This window comes from Caretta caretta, chromosome 3 (assembly GCF_965140235.1).
Source record: "Caretta caretta isolate rCarCar2 chromosome 3, rCarCar1.hap1, whole genome shotgun sequence".
Lineage (NCBI taxonomy): Eukaryota > Metazoa > Chordata > Testudines > Cheloniidae > Caretta > Caretta caretta.
The window spans coordinates 146291500-146305634 of record NC_134208.1 but is presented as its reverse complement, the minus strand read 5'-3'; the positions used below and the strand labels follow the sequence as shown (position 1 = coordinate 146305634).

The 14135-nt window shown below is 43.3% G+C and overlaps 1 protein-coding gene across 3 annotated transcripts in view; it reads right to left on the bottom strand.

Moving 5' to 3' along the window:
• The window catches only part of VIT (vitrin), an 83341-nt gene extending 72881 nt beyond the window's left edge, over nt 1-10460 (bottom strand). For all 3 annotated transcript variants that reach the window (XM_048843689.2, XM_075126993.1, XM_048843686.2), the window contains exon 1: nt 10208-10460. The gene's annotated coding sequence lies outside the window, so the exon portion shown is untranslated. The remainder of the gene's footprint in view (nt 1-10207) is intronic.
• Between the last annotated feature and the right edge of the window lie 3675 nt (nt 10461-14135).

Below are 14135 nucleotides of genomic sequence, written 5' to 3'. Positions count from 1 at the left end.
CCCCATCGGCCGGGCACATCAAACTGCGGCCAGTGGGAGCCGCGATCGGCTGAACCTGCAGATGCAGCAGGTAAACAAACCGGCCGGGCCCGCCAGGGGCTTTCCCTGAACAAGCGGTGTCCCAAGGTTGGGAAACACTGTTTTAAGGGAAGCCAGTGTAAAGAGAGGAGGAGAGGTCTGATATGCTTATGGTAGCCTGTGTTGGTGAGGAGATGTACCACAGTGTTGTAACTAGCTGGAGTTTTTAAAGGCTGGTGGCTTCATGCCCAGGTATATTGTACTGCAGTATCTAGTTGAGAGGTGGTGAAGGTAGAACTAACTGAGACCAATTCATCATCTGCCAAGATGGAATGCAGTCATCTAACCAACCAGAGATGATCGAAAGCATTACTTGCAGATGCTGCTATGTGGAGCTTGGCATCAGTGAAGAACCCAAGAGTACTCCTAGATTATGAACTGAATTGACCAATTATGAGTGTGAACCTTCAACTAAAGGAGATTGCACCATGGATGCAAACTCTTCAAAATGCTTTCCATTGCCCACCTGCAAAACCTCTGCTGCTCAGGTTCAGCTTCATTCAGCTATTCTTCATTCATGAGTTGATCTCGTCCAAGAACTGGGCCGTCTTAGTGGCAGTGTCATGTTTGCATGTGATGAAGAACAGGTAGAGCTGTGTGTCATCTGTATATTGCTGGCACTTGAGTTCATGTCATCTGACCAGTTCACCTAGTGACACACACAGATGGTGAATAGGACCAGCAAAATAATTGATCCTTGTGGGACTCCACAAATCAAGTGTCTAGCAATAGAGGCACAGTTTCCAGTCATTAGTTGTTGAACGCATCCCACTAATGAGGACTTGGACCATCTAGTGCATTCTCCTGGACCTCTGTCACCTTTCTTAGGTGAGACAGCAGTTTCTCATGGTTAATAGTATTGAATGCTGCAGAGAGGTCTAGAAGAATGAGAATAGAAGTCTGCTCTCTATCCACTGACAACAGGAGATCAACTATTGGGGTTACTAAAATGGCTTGAGATCCGTGTCCATATATGTTCTGTGCCTTTCTACCAAAGAACCATGTATCTTTCTCATTGAACCATGGTCTTCGTAGTCAGATTGTCCTCTTGCCTCACTTATTCTGGTTACTCAGCTTCACATGGTGTACTCCTTTAGGCCCCAATTCATTAAGGCACTTGGGGCTTGAACCTACACACTGAAGGCAAAGTTCCCATTCACTTTAATGGTGCAGGATCAGGGATTTAAGCACAGTCATAATTTTAAGCATGTGGGTTATCTCATTCCTGTTAAGCATGTGCTTTTATTTTAAGCATGTAAGGTACTCCCATTGGCAGTCAATGGGACTGCTCACATGCTTCAAGTTTTTAAGTGCTTTGCTGAACTGACAACTTAATCAGTGCTTAGCTCCTATCTCTCCCCTACTCAGAAGCACTAAAAAGCTGTGTGGAACCCACATAAGCAAAACACTCAAATTCAGAAGGGTCCTAGAAATCAGAGATGCTACTTGGAGACCGGACCAAAGTGTTTAAAAAAACCCAAACAAAGTCAACCTGCAATCTTTTTCATCTGCCTTGTTTTAATCCTTAGATTGTTATAATTAAAATATGCATTCAGAGCAGCAATACAATATACCTGATCAATAGGTATTGCAACATTCAGGGCCTATGTAAGCTCAGTAGTACTTACTCACTTGACCTAAATAAGGGTATCAGGCAGCTGGTTGTGACTTTCTGATTCTGCACCACTCAGACTCAGTACAAGTTAGTTAGAGCAACTCCTCTGGTGCTGTAAGTTATGTCAAAGGAAGACAGGTAAAGCAGAGCTTGACCGCACCGCGCCACCTTCCTGTCCCCAGCATAGCCCTTCCTTCCCTGACATATCCCTTACAGTGGAGATAAGGGGATGTGGCTGGAGTAGGAGGTGACTGTCACCTCTCCTAGTTTTGCCAGCCTTATATTTTCTGCTGGCCTCCTCTGGACAGAGTGTGGGCTCTTTGTACTACCCGAGTGGTGCTAAGCAGCTGTAGTGGACTGGAGGATTCTGCCCATAACACCTATCTACCTAGCTATTTTATCTGTATCTCATCTCTTTCAGATGGTGGCATAGAAATAACATTTAGCCTGTGCTGAAAATGCCCTTTTGGCCCAGCCACACACATTTGGGGGTATCCTTCATCACAAGCAGGCAGGAGATGTAGATATGATGGTTTTGCAGGATGGCAGATACAGTTATGAACTGCAGTTCTGAAAACATATTGTTTACTGTGCTCTTCAGAGAGGTTTGTGTGAAGACTTGAATGTAGCCTTTAGTCCAAAATAGCCATAGTCACATAGGTATAATAAACAGACCTAAAAACCAGCACTTTAGGATCAGCCTAAAAACCCCAGTGGGCCTGTATCACTCATTTTATGCCACTATAACTCCCTGGAGTTAAACCAACATGAAGCTGGAGTAACACAGCCGTGAATCAGGCTCTGTTTTCTTTGGAGCTTTTTCAAAACAAGGTAATTTATGTGAAACTATAGTGTATTTTATATTTAGCCCCATTTTGCCAGGCCCCTCTCAGACCCTAAATAAAACTGCAATGATTGTAATTTCATCTGTCTCAAAAGAGATAACTATCAATTATGTTAACGCCTGACCTATCCTTTCAGCAAAGGAAGAAATACATTGGTGGACTTCATCTTCTTAAAGTAAAACCTCATTGGGAATGTCCAGATTGACCAAATCCACAAGATTCAGTAGGCTGCATCACTTCCCACATTATTTTGTACATTAATTTCACCATTTAATTTTGATTTTCCACTTCTGTTGGCACGTTAGGAACAGCTGCTAGACCAAATCTTGTACTTGTTTGATGACTGTGCTGCTGACCTTTCTGTACACAGTGTCTGCCGTCCTGGGCCAGCTCAGAGTCTCCTCCCCCAATCTCCCCAAGCAAGCACCTTCATTCCCCCTCAGCTGGCAAACACCTCCATCCCGGTTACTGATGCAGGTCAGTTGATGCACCTGCCACTGCTAATCACTTGCCAGTCAGCCACCCCATACTACTCTAACGCACTCATGTTGCCTTCCCCCTCCCACCTCTCCTGCCCCAGCCCATACTGCTATGGCTCCACCCTTGCTGACTATGAACCAACCCTTGCTGCTTGTGCACGCTGCAGCTTATAAGTTTCCCCAACTATTCAAAATCTCAGTATTTAAAATGTTGTAGCGGTTTGCGGTGTTTTCCCCACAACCAGTTCTACTACACATCCACCCCCTAACCCCCACTATGGGAACATGGCAGCTGCCATTAATTCCCCACCACAACCACCACCCTAAAGAGAAATTCAGGGTGAAGAGGTTAAATAAGGAAATTGAAAACAGCTGCAATTTACCAGTGACCACGGGCTGTGGGTCAGTATATGAAATTCATGGGCTCCATGAGTCTCCCTTTTTCTTTTTGGAAAATGGTGCATTTTCCATTTTCCACCCAAAAGCCAGTTCTAACAAGTTGAACTGTCCGTCTTAAGTGCAATACATGTTTTTTCAGGCTGCAAAATAAAAAAAAGGGCTGAGTGCACATCATATTGTATTGCCTGCAACCTAGGAACTACTGTATTGTCCGATTTCCCCTGAAGGTACATATTTTTGTCACAGAGTGAAGAATTTGTTAAAAGCTTTGATTCTCTGGAAAAAATTGCACATCACCTCAGGGATGATTTTATGAATTTTTCTTACATGTCCACACAAAGCTTGACTTCTTTCTTCATAGAAGTTTAGGAGTAAAATTTCAGAGAAGATATGGGAAGTTTATTCTCTCCTTGACACAGATATATGGGTCTCGTTATTATATACCTGGATCAAGAGGAGGAGAGATTTTCTATTAAAAATTTGAAATTACTATTGAGTCAATGTCTTTCAGTTGATATTATTAATGTTGCCAACATACCTAGGTCAGAAACTGGACTGATTGATATTCAGGAAATCATAGGAATCCACAAGAATGCAGAGATGCTCTGCCATAGGAATAGGACAGTAATCAGGAATGCCATTAATGCCAAGTATTAGTTTCTTGATCAAGGAGTCTTCTTGTAATGTCAGAGGATAATGCATTCTAGGAAGTCTAGCAAATCAGAGAGCACTGGGGGGAATTCACAGAAGGTTAAAAACAATTTTAAAAAGCTAAGATAAAGGTTTTTGTGCTGAAGGATTACACCAAATGGGAACACTCAGCTCAAAATTTAGGGGTTAACTCAGTGTTACTTTTATAGTTCACCTTTAAAAGGACAGTGCTTGTCCAGTTTAATTTTTTTTTCCTTTATACTTTGTGACAGCCTCTTAGAATCCAGAAAGAATGCTTCCTTGCAGACTAATTGCATTATTTCCATTTGACAAATGTTGGGTTTTTCCATTCCTCTCAGTGAACTTTTTTGTTTTTGTTGGTACAACAGCAGGATGTAGGGAATCAGGTGCTCTGGGAAGAGGATTTATTCATAATTAACCTATGTTGTCTGCTGGCTCTGAAGCAGAATACAAAACAGTATTTGGCTAGGCCCTACAAAAGCACACATCTTGGCAATAGAATAGTGGATATTTGCCCCTGCTCAGGACATCAGCGCAGTGTTGGCTCTTTCTGAAGAATGGGCTGTGGAATTTTGCTTAAGGATGCTTTTTTGCTGCTGCTTACTTTCTCTACTCTCTATTTCGTTTGTTCCCCATCTCCCCCCATGAACTTGTTTTGACCAGTATTATGAAAAAGAATGGATGATAGTTCAATCTTTCTGGATACTATTTTTTTAGATCCATGCTGCATGTCATGTAAGCTCTAGGCCTGTCTAGTGATAATACTTAATAGTTATTACCCCTGGCAGGATTCTGGATGACTGTGTGCCCACAGAAAACAGCCCCCCCCCCCCCCCCGCCCCGCAGAATTCCTGTGCTTCCCTGTACAAAATGGCAGGGAAGCCAAGGGAAGCCACGCAGGAGGTGTGGGGGGCAACCATAGGCTCGTTTTTTTGTGGGGGATTGCCCCCCTCCAAAGAGAGGCAAGGCATGGGGAGCACATGGGGTTACGTGCTGCTGCCCCCCCTTTTCTGCAAGTGCAGAGCTGCCCAGCTGAAGGAGGCTGAGGCTGGACTCTGCTGGTCTGCAGCTGAATGCCGCCTCCTGGGTCCTCCTGACAGTCGTGCTCCCCTTCTGTGTGCTGGGAACCTTCCTGTTTTCTGTGCAACAGTCAGTGCCCACGGTGGGGCTGGGTAGAGGGGCCTGGGGGAAATGAGGGAAGAGGGGGTGGGGCTAAGAGGCAGTGGGGAAGGAACGGGGTGGACTAGGGAAAGGGGAGGGTAATGTGGGAATGAGGGGATGGAGATGGAGAAAAAAAGGGGATAGGGGAATCGCAGTGGGAAGCGGGTACCCAGCATGTGGCATCCCCTCAGCAGCAGCTGGGGCTCCCCCATTAAGCAGGCCCATCGAACCGACACCCTGACAAGCCCTACCTCCCTACACCTGGACCCCTCTTATGAGCCCCCCCCCTCGAACCCTACCCCACTAATCCCCAACCAGCTGCACCTGGATCTCCACCCCATTAAGACCCCCCGTTACCCAAACCCCCCACTAAGCTGTACACACCTAGACCCTCCCTCCAAGCCCCATCTCCCCACACCCAGACCACCACCCTGCTGAGCCCCAGCCACCTTCACCTGGATCCCCTGCAACTCCCCATTGCCCCTGCACCCAGAACCCCCAAACAAGCCCCTGTGCATCCAGATCTCCCACTCAGCTGTCCGCATCCAGACTGGCCCACACAGCAATCTCTCACCCCGCACCTGGATCCCCCCACACTAAGCCCCGCCACACTTGGATTCTGCTGGGCTGAGCCTGCCCACCCACACCTGGTGCACCTGGCACAGAGGAGCAGGGCCCTGGGATGTTTCTGGGGCAGACCCAGCCCTTGCACTGTGTCAGGGTCAGGTGCAGCCTCACTGCTAAGTCCCTGTACTGGGTGAGGTGGGGGCTTCAGGGTGATCTCCCACCTCAATGCAGCCAGTGGCCTGTGCTTCCCACTGCCATGCTGGAGCCACATATAGTTAGTGACAAATAAAATTTTCATAATTTTAAAATATTTTGTGCATAATTTTAATTTTTTTGGTGCATAATTCCCTCAGGATTAAGTAATATATCCTTTATCTAAGGATCATAAAGCCCTTTCCAAACATTAAATGATTAATATTAGAGTTATTGTCAAAAGCAAAATGGAAACCAAATCACATCCTTCAGTCCCTACCTCTCTCCACAACTATGGGGCCTAATCCTGACAGGAGATGAGCACCCATGACTGCTGTTGACCTCAGACTTGAGTTACGGTTTCTTAACACCTCTCCGGATCAGGAGGATAGTGATTTACTGACTTTTTGCACATTAAGAGCTTTAAAGTCTGCTGCTTCTGCGTAGTGAGGGAGAGTTCGACAGGAAGCATCTTCCCTCTGTGAGAGCCTGAAAACAAGAGGTGGAGCTACACTTATTGGCCACATATTAATGCCGCCATTGCAGCCCAGGGGGAGGCAGGACTATGGTGGCTTTAAGCCACCTTTTCACCCTCCCAATTCTGGACTACTTCAGGGACTTGAGATGTTCCTGGCATAACATGGACAGCCCTGGGGACCTGTCTAATTTACACTCTCAGGCTGCCCTACACAGCAGTGCCCAGAATCTCTACAGTGCTGTGTGCTGCGTCTCATCCCCCAGCATACTCCCCATGCTGGAGGTTAGGAGGGTGTCCTTGTGAGGCAGTCTTGTGACTGTCTTCTATCTACAGTGTCTGCACTGGGGAAGTACCCCCTTACTGAACATAGGGCTTTTAGAGCCTTTTTATGCCACTTTGTCCCTTTCATGTGGTATAGAGAGGCTGGAGTGGGAGTGAGGCTATACTCCAAGATTTCCAAGTGTAAAATCTGCGGTAAATAAAGGAAACAGGATGCAAAAGAATCCTTGGTTGCACTTGGTCCAAGATTGATGGAGACCTCTTTTATCAAGGAATGAACAGAGATCTTTACTCAGAATTTATTTTCTAAACATAATAGAAATCAGTTGTTATTGGGATAGGGTGGTCATCAGAAGAGAGAGAGTTATATCCTCTCTGTCACAATGGCAGCTAGGACACGGAATACTTTGTCCCAAATCATGGCCAAATTCTATTCCACTTACTAAAATTGAGCAGTGGTTATTAAAAATGGAACTACGTATGGAGTAAGGTACTACTTATGTGCAAGCATGGGAGAATTTAGGCCTACAGTTTCATTCGCTGCCTATGATGTTGCTGTATTAACAATTTATAGCACCATTATTATTTCTCAATATCCAGAAGCCATGGATCAAAGTTTTATCCTTTAAAAAAGCTCTTCATTTAACTTTTGACTTCTTGGATCTTTTTATTCTATTAAATTTGTTTCACATTCCCTCTTTACCACCACCACATACCAATGAGATATATGCTATAGTGATGAGGACCTAGAGCAGAATCTAGAGAGATGAAATTGTTTTTCAGTTTGGGAGGAAAATAGATGTCAGGTAGCCATCTGTGCCTACCTGGTAATCCAATCCTAAATTCTTATGGTCAGAATGTGACTTTTAAACCACAGCCCACAGGGGCCCCAGAAGGAATTCTGGGTGATTCGGAATTCTTACACAGCCAGAATACTTCCCTGGGCTTTCAGGAACAGCAGATCCACCACTAGATCCACTTGCTGCAGTAAATGCTCCAGCTCAGGGAAGATAGGGCTGGACCTTTTGTTAGCTAGGACTCATTACTAGTGGCTACATACCCCAGCAGTTGTTTCTCAAGCACTCATATGGCCCTCATGACCAAGAGCACCTCACAATCTTTCATGTGGTTAGTCTCAAGACACCTGTGTTGGCACAGGCATTGGCTTCCTCCAAGCCCACTCAAACCCCCTCTCTGCCCCAGGCCCTGTCCCCACCCGACCCCTTCCCCCAAGTCCTCACCCCGCCTCTTCCTCCCTCCCCCCAGCGCGCCCCATCCCCGCTCCTCCCCCTTCCTCCCAGTGCCTCCTGCACCTTGCAAAACAGCTGATCACGGCGGGTAGAAAGCACTGGGAGGGAGGGGGAGGAGTTGAGCCTCGGGGGCTGCCAGCGGACAGGAGGCGCTAGGGGGAGCTGGCTGACGGTGGGTGCTCCAGCTGTGGAGCACCCATGGAATTGGTGCCTATGTGTGTGTGGTAGGGAAGTAGTAAGAGCCCTATTTTACAGATGAGGAACTGAGCCACAGAGAGACAAATTTTGCCACTGACTTCAATGGGACCATTATTCTCCTTAAGTGTCTTGCCCAAGGCCCCACAGGAAATCCGTGGTGGAGCAGGGAAACTAATGGAATACCATGTTAGCACCTTACCCACTGGATCTTGGTTTCTCTCGTGGATTGTTTTTGAGGCATAGAGGCTATAATGGGAGGGTGAGGGAGTTAAAGCCACCTCTCTCCTTAAGCACCTCTGCGGGGCCAGCTACAATCAAGCATTTAAAACAAATTTACATAAATTCCAGGGCTACTTTTAGCACAAAAGCAATGAGTCCTCATAAGTAATGGATAGAAATAATAAATGACAATGGTGTTCTTTTATCTGACCTCATGCATACAATAATTTTAAACCTCTTATAATAATCCCCCCCCATTAAAAGCAAAATGACCATCTTTACATATAACAACAAAGCAAAGCAAACATAATTCATCTAAAAGGTTATAAGATGGAATTTCAATTGATATTAAGACAGACTTTTTAAAAAAAATTGTAGTTTTCCTGCCTTTGAATCACAAAAAGGCAGAATGTGTTTTCTTTCACCACAAGTGATTTGAACCTTGCCAAGCAATTAGCTAGGTCAGATAAAAATGGATGAGAATCAAGTCTCTTCGAAATCAGATGCTAATTTAATACTGAGAAAATAAGATGTGATTATAATGTAGTGAGTTTTCTTTAATTCTGTTTGCACCTTATTAAGGGCCAGCTCCTACAGCCCTTACTTTAACTCCAATGACAGGTCTGTCTGAATAATGACTGCAGGTTATGGTCCTTTATGCATAGAAAATAAAGATATACAAGCAGCTGGAGTATAGTAAAATGCAGGATGTTTTTTATCAAGCAAAGTGTACCTTAAAACTCCATTTGAAAATCTTAGGGCTTTTTTGCTTTAGTTCTTGATTTACTGCAATGTAACATATCTATACACCATTAACATTTTATCTAGAGTATGTTGTTTTTTTGCCATGGGTGATTAGTTACATTTCTGATGTTATGAAGAAGGGGAAAAGAAATCTGCCCCAAAGAGGATCTGTAATTCCTTTTTGGTTCTGAAAGCGGCGTAGTTACCATTAACTTCTAGGAGCATAGATTGACTTACTCTTCAGAACTCTCCTTGTGAAATGTTTCCTGGGGGCACTTGGTTCATGTTTGTACTGGTCTGACACAAATCACATTTTAAAGACTCATCAAGAATCCAATCTCTCTGTGGAGAGCTGAGCAGCTGCGGCAGGCTCAGTAATGCTATTCAGTTTTAGCGTCTCACCAGCAGAACAAGCGTTCAGCACCAAAGTATATATAGCGTGTATACACATACATATCTATCCATCTACCAGGGGATCTATACTATCTGCTGCAGTGAAACAATTTAATTTAAAATACGGTATCACAAAAATTTGTATTCCTAAGTGATACCTTCATGTTAATTAATGCTACCACTCATCTGTCCTGTACACAACTTATTCACACATTATTGAGCACAGAGGAAAAAATTACGAAATAGATTTGACAGTGAATATAGTTTAAAAGTAGTATACAAAGAACACTGCACAATTTGCAGTTTCTTTCAACTGTGTTGATCTATTTGTGTGCGCGCACAGGCGCATAATATACACAACTATTTAATGAAATTATTAAGTCTTTATTGCTAAGGCTGTGTGTGTATACAGTTTAACAGTAAGGGCTTAATGGTTTAATAAATAATTTCTAAAGTATATATGATACAGTTTCACTGTACAGATTCTACTTCCCCTTTAGGACCTTTCGTAACATGCATTCAGTGTAAAAGTTTAGACAAAAAACCCTCTGTATTTAATTCCACACTGACAAAACAAACAAACAATTTCCCCTCCTCATAAACAGAGCTATAGATCACAGGGATAGAATCAGAATTACCTTGCCTGAGGTGTATTCCTTTTCTCCTCACAGTATGAATGCAGTATTTTTTCCAAGTTTTTCTGCACCACAAACTCCAGTCAACGTTATTCTAAAGACTCAGAAACAAGCAGGAAAAGGAGGCCTGGGCACCTTTTCTTTTTCTGAGTGGAGCTAATCAAACATTCCCATCAAGCTCCCAGCACTTCGAAAGGCACATTACACTCACTCACTCTCACTCACTCTGTGTCTTACCCCCCCAACACACATGCAGAGCTTCTTACACTGATTTAGCTGCTGAATTAGGCAGTCCTCTTTTAAATTTCTGCTCCCTCCCACTTTTTTTTGGGGGGGGGGTAGGGATTTCTATTTTCTCAAGGTGAAATTAAAATGTAGCCACCAGTCTGTCAGACCTGTCAAGTTTTGCTCTTTTGGAAAAATTTACTGATGATTTGGTTCCATTTTCTTTAGTTTCAGCATTTCAGCAACACTAAAGTTGAGACTTGTGAGTTTGTATGGTAGGAAAAGGACTACAGCTAGCAGACTGAAATACATTGAGTAGTTCTGAGGATTACAAATACCAGACTGGTTAATTGTGAGCTAAATTTTAAAAAGAGAACTTTCCTTTTAAGAGCCAGGTTCTGATCCTTTTACTCACCTGCAGTAGCATCTTACTGCACAAATAGCATGGAGTTGGATGCTACTTTTTGTGAGTAAGGGTATTAGAATTTGGCCCATAAAAGCATTTCGGGTAGAAATGAAAAACAATGCTGCTTTCCTTCTTGACTGTGGTTTTTGAGGCATTTAGTAAAATGGTCTTAAATAGTTCCCACGTCTCATTCATTCATATGTTTCTGTTCAAATTCTTTCTCCCAACTGATTTGGCTCCTGATGGTTTTCATCTTTGTGAAAATGGCCCTTTTAAAGCACCAAGTTTATAGAGTACTGATTTGGATTTTATTCAGTTTGCACATAAAAAATGTAATCAAGTCATTTCCAAAACAAAATATGACAAGACCAAATGAGAAACATAAAATGACCCAAAGAAGTTGAGTGAGTATTCCTAGAAAAACCCAGTTCCCTCCAAATATGAGGTTAGAAATGATGAGCATAATTTACAGTGCCCTCTGAGTATTATTAAGTATATGAAGAGTGCCCCAGATCTTTTGCTTTGGCCAAGGATGAGTGCTTAATAAGTAGAGGAAACAGAATTCAATAGAAACACTGAAACCATGTGTACTTCCTGATTGCCCTTGGGCTAAGGATGGTGCAGATTTATTTGAATTCAAAAGCGAAAGATTACCTTTGATTAGTAGATCACTATTCTAATTTTTGTTGAAATTGTACTGTTGGGCAACATATCAATATAATAACATTGTTTATTCACCAAAGGATTCCAAATGAGTTACTAACAAATAAAGGCCCAGAATTCATAAGTGGCTAATTTCAGCAATTTTTGCTGTGATATCTCCTTTCAGGCACACCACATCAAGCCCTTAAGATGAAAATTCAAATAGTTTAACCGAAAAATCAATTCAAATAGTAAAAAGAAAAGCTGTTAGACTATCACAACACACCTCATAATGCTTTATGAGGCTTATCTGTTCCGATACTCATGGGCAAAAGGACCTTAGGGCCAGATTTTTAAAGATGCAAATAGGCAACTAGGTACTTTTGAAAATCTTACCATGTGCCTAACTCCATTGATTTCCCTTCACCCCAAGAACGGAAATTGAAAAAGCACAACATCCAGCATAGGTTCCATGTGGTAGATGCACCTCTATGGCCACTGTGGAAGAGAGACAAGCCACCCGTGAAAAGATTCTGAGTCCAAAATGGCTACTCCCTCACACATGAAATTAGAACCCATGACCCCTGCATCCCCCCCAATTGCTCTAACCCCCTGAGCTATGGAGGGCAGCTGTTATTTTGGGAACAAGAAGTGGTCATGTGACCAGGAAGCCATCAGTTTTGGCGATGATAGTTATTGATAGATGGCCAATCGGAGGCAGAATAACCCTCTCTTCTGTTATATGTTCAGATCATCTACACTGACTCCCATCTGAGATGTCTCCAGTTGTATAGTCCATTAATTGGTGTTATTTTTTTGTGGTGGTTGCTTTTGGTTCGCTGTTGTTTTACATGCATATGAGTGTAAAGAAAAAAGGTGGTGGAATATGTAATGGTAGCTCCTGAATACTGTCCTCCATCATGATACAAGATTATTTTCTTTCATCTGGCATTTGAAAAGCAACAGGTTGGGATTATAATTTAATCTTAAAATTTGAAAGCTATTCTAATTCTTCTGGGTTAGCTAGGTGGATCCCCCTTGTACCGCCACTGTAAGTGTGAATTGGGCAGTTGGCCATGATATGTCACATGGTTTGTACCTCACTACAATCACAATTTGGTGATTCTTTGATTTTTTCATTGTGCAGGAAATATCCACACCTTCAGTGCGTTGTCTGAACGCCGTTAAATGCGCTGGACTGCCTATGGGGAAGGCAAAATCCTTGGATTTCTTTTGTTGGATCTTCAATCAGGTCTTTGTTAGGGACATCACAAGTGGCCCACGATTCAAGACAGTGCATGCTGACGTTCTTTCCATTGGCCTGTAGCACTGATGTGTGGATCCAGAAGTGCTTCCTGGATTTGAATCAGGAGAGTGGCAGTGAATTGACATCTTGGTAGCTCCGGAGTGGCCAGGATCTTATTGTACTCCTAGATCACAGCAGTGTCTCGCCTGATGTTGGCTGGCAGGATGCCTGCCAAAACTGGAAGCCATGGTATTGGCATTGATTTGAGAGAGCCTTAATAATCTTGAATGCAGCATTGATTTCAGTGTAAGTGAGATTGGGATGGGAGGAGCTATTGCACCAAACTGGTGTGCAACACTCTGCTGTTCACAAAAAACAGGGCTTGTACTGATGTTCAAAATGTGTGTGCATCACATCTCCATGATTTGCCAAGGAGTGTCTGAATTATGTTAACCCTTGTTTTTGTCGTCTTTTTGGTGTTGTCAAGATTGGCGATAGCTCAGTGTCCGATCGAGGATAACTCCAAGGGACCGTGGATTGTGGTCATGCAATAAAGGCAGACCACAAAAGTTCCCTTTCAGTGGCCCTTTGGCTTCGTGGTTGTTTAAGTGCAAAGCAGAGATGAGTGTTTTCAAGGTGTTGGGTTTCAATTGCCAAGCTTTGAAATGTGTCTCAAGTGTCTGGAGGCCACTGTTCATCACCTTTTCTGTGGCCTTCAGTGAGGACGCTCGCGTTGCTAGTGCAGTATCAGCGGTGTAGGTGGTTTTATGGGATGATGTGCCCGGAATGTCGCTGGTATAGAGATTAAACATCACAGGCACTAAAACAGACAGGATTGCTAACCTTTCGTGTTCCTGATCCACGTCAGGTGACTAATCGCCAGGAAGTAAAGCCCAGTCTCTTACCATTATTCCTGTGTCATAACTGTATTGTTAGTGGGACTAGTGCACGTTACGTGTCATTCCCCCCCTCCACCCCCACACACACACTTGGACATCACAGAGAATAATGAATGTTATATGCCACAACAGCAGCTGAAGTTCATTGACTCCTCTTAAGTAAAATGTTTCAGAGAAAATAATTGTTCATGCAAATTAATGTGTTTTCACTGTAATGTGATAGAGACAAAGCAGTGCAGCTTTTGTAAGGGTAGCTCATACCTCTCTAACCTATATGAAGTCTTTGAAAGGTTTAACAGAGTAGCTGATAAAGCAAGAGCCGTGAATATAAATTATTTAGCTTTCAGAATAAGTTGGATGAAGTTCTTTACAAGGAACTTTTAAGAAAACATAGTAACCAGATTGAGGTAAAATCCAACCATGGATTAAACAATGTTTTGAGAGGTAAGAAAACGAAGAATAGGAATAAAAGGCCAGTTATCGGAATAGAAAGAGTGTACTATTCAGGTCCTA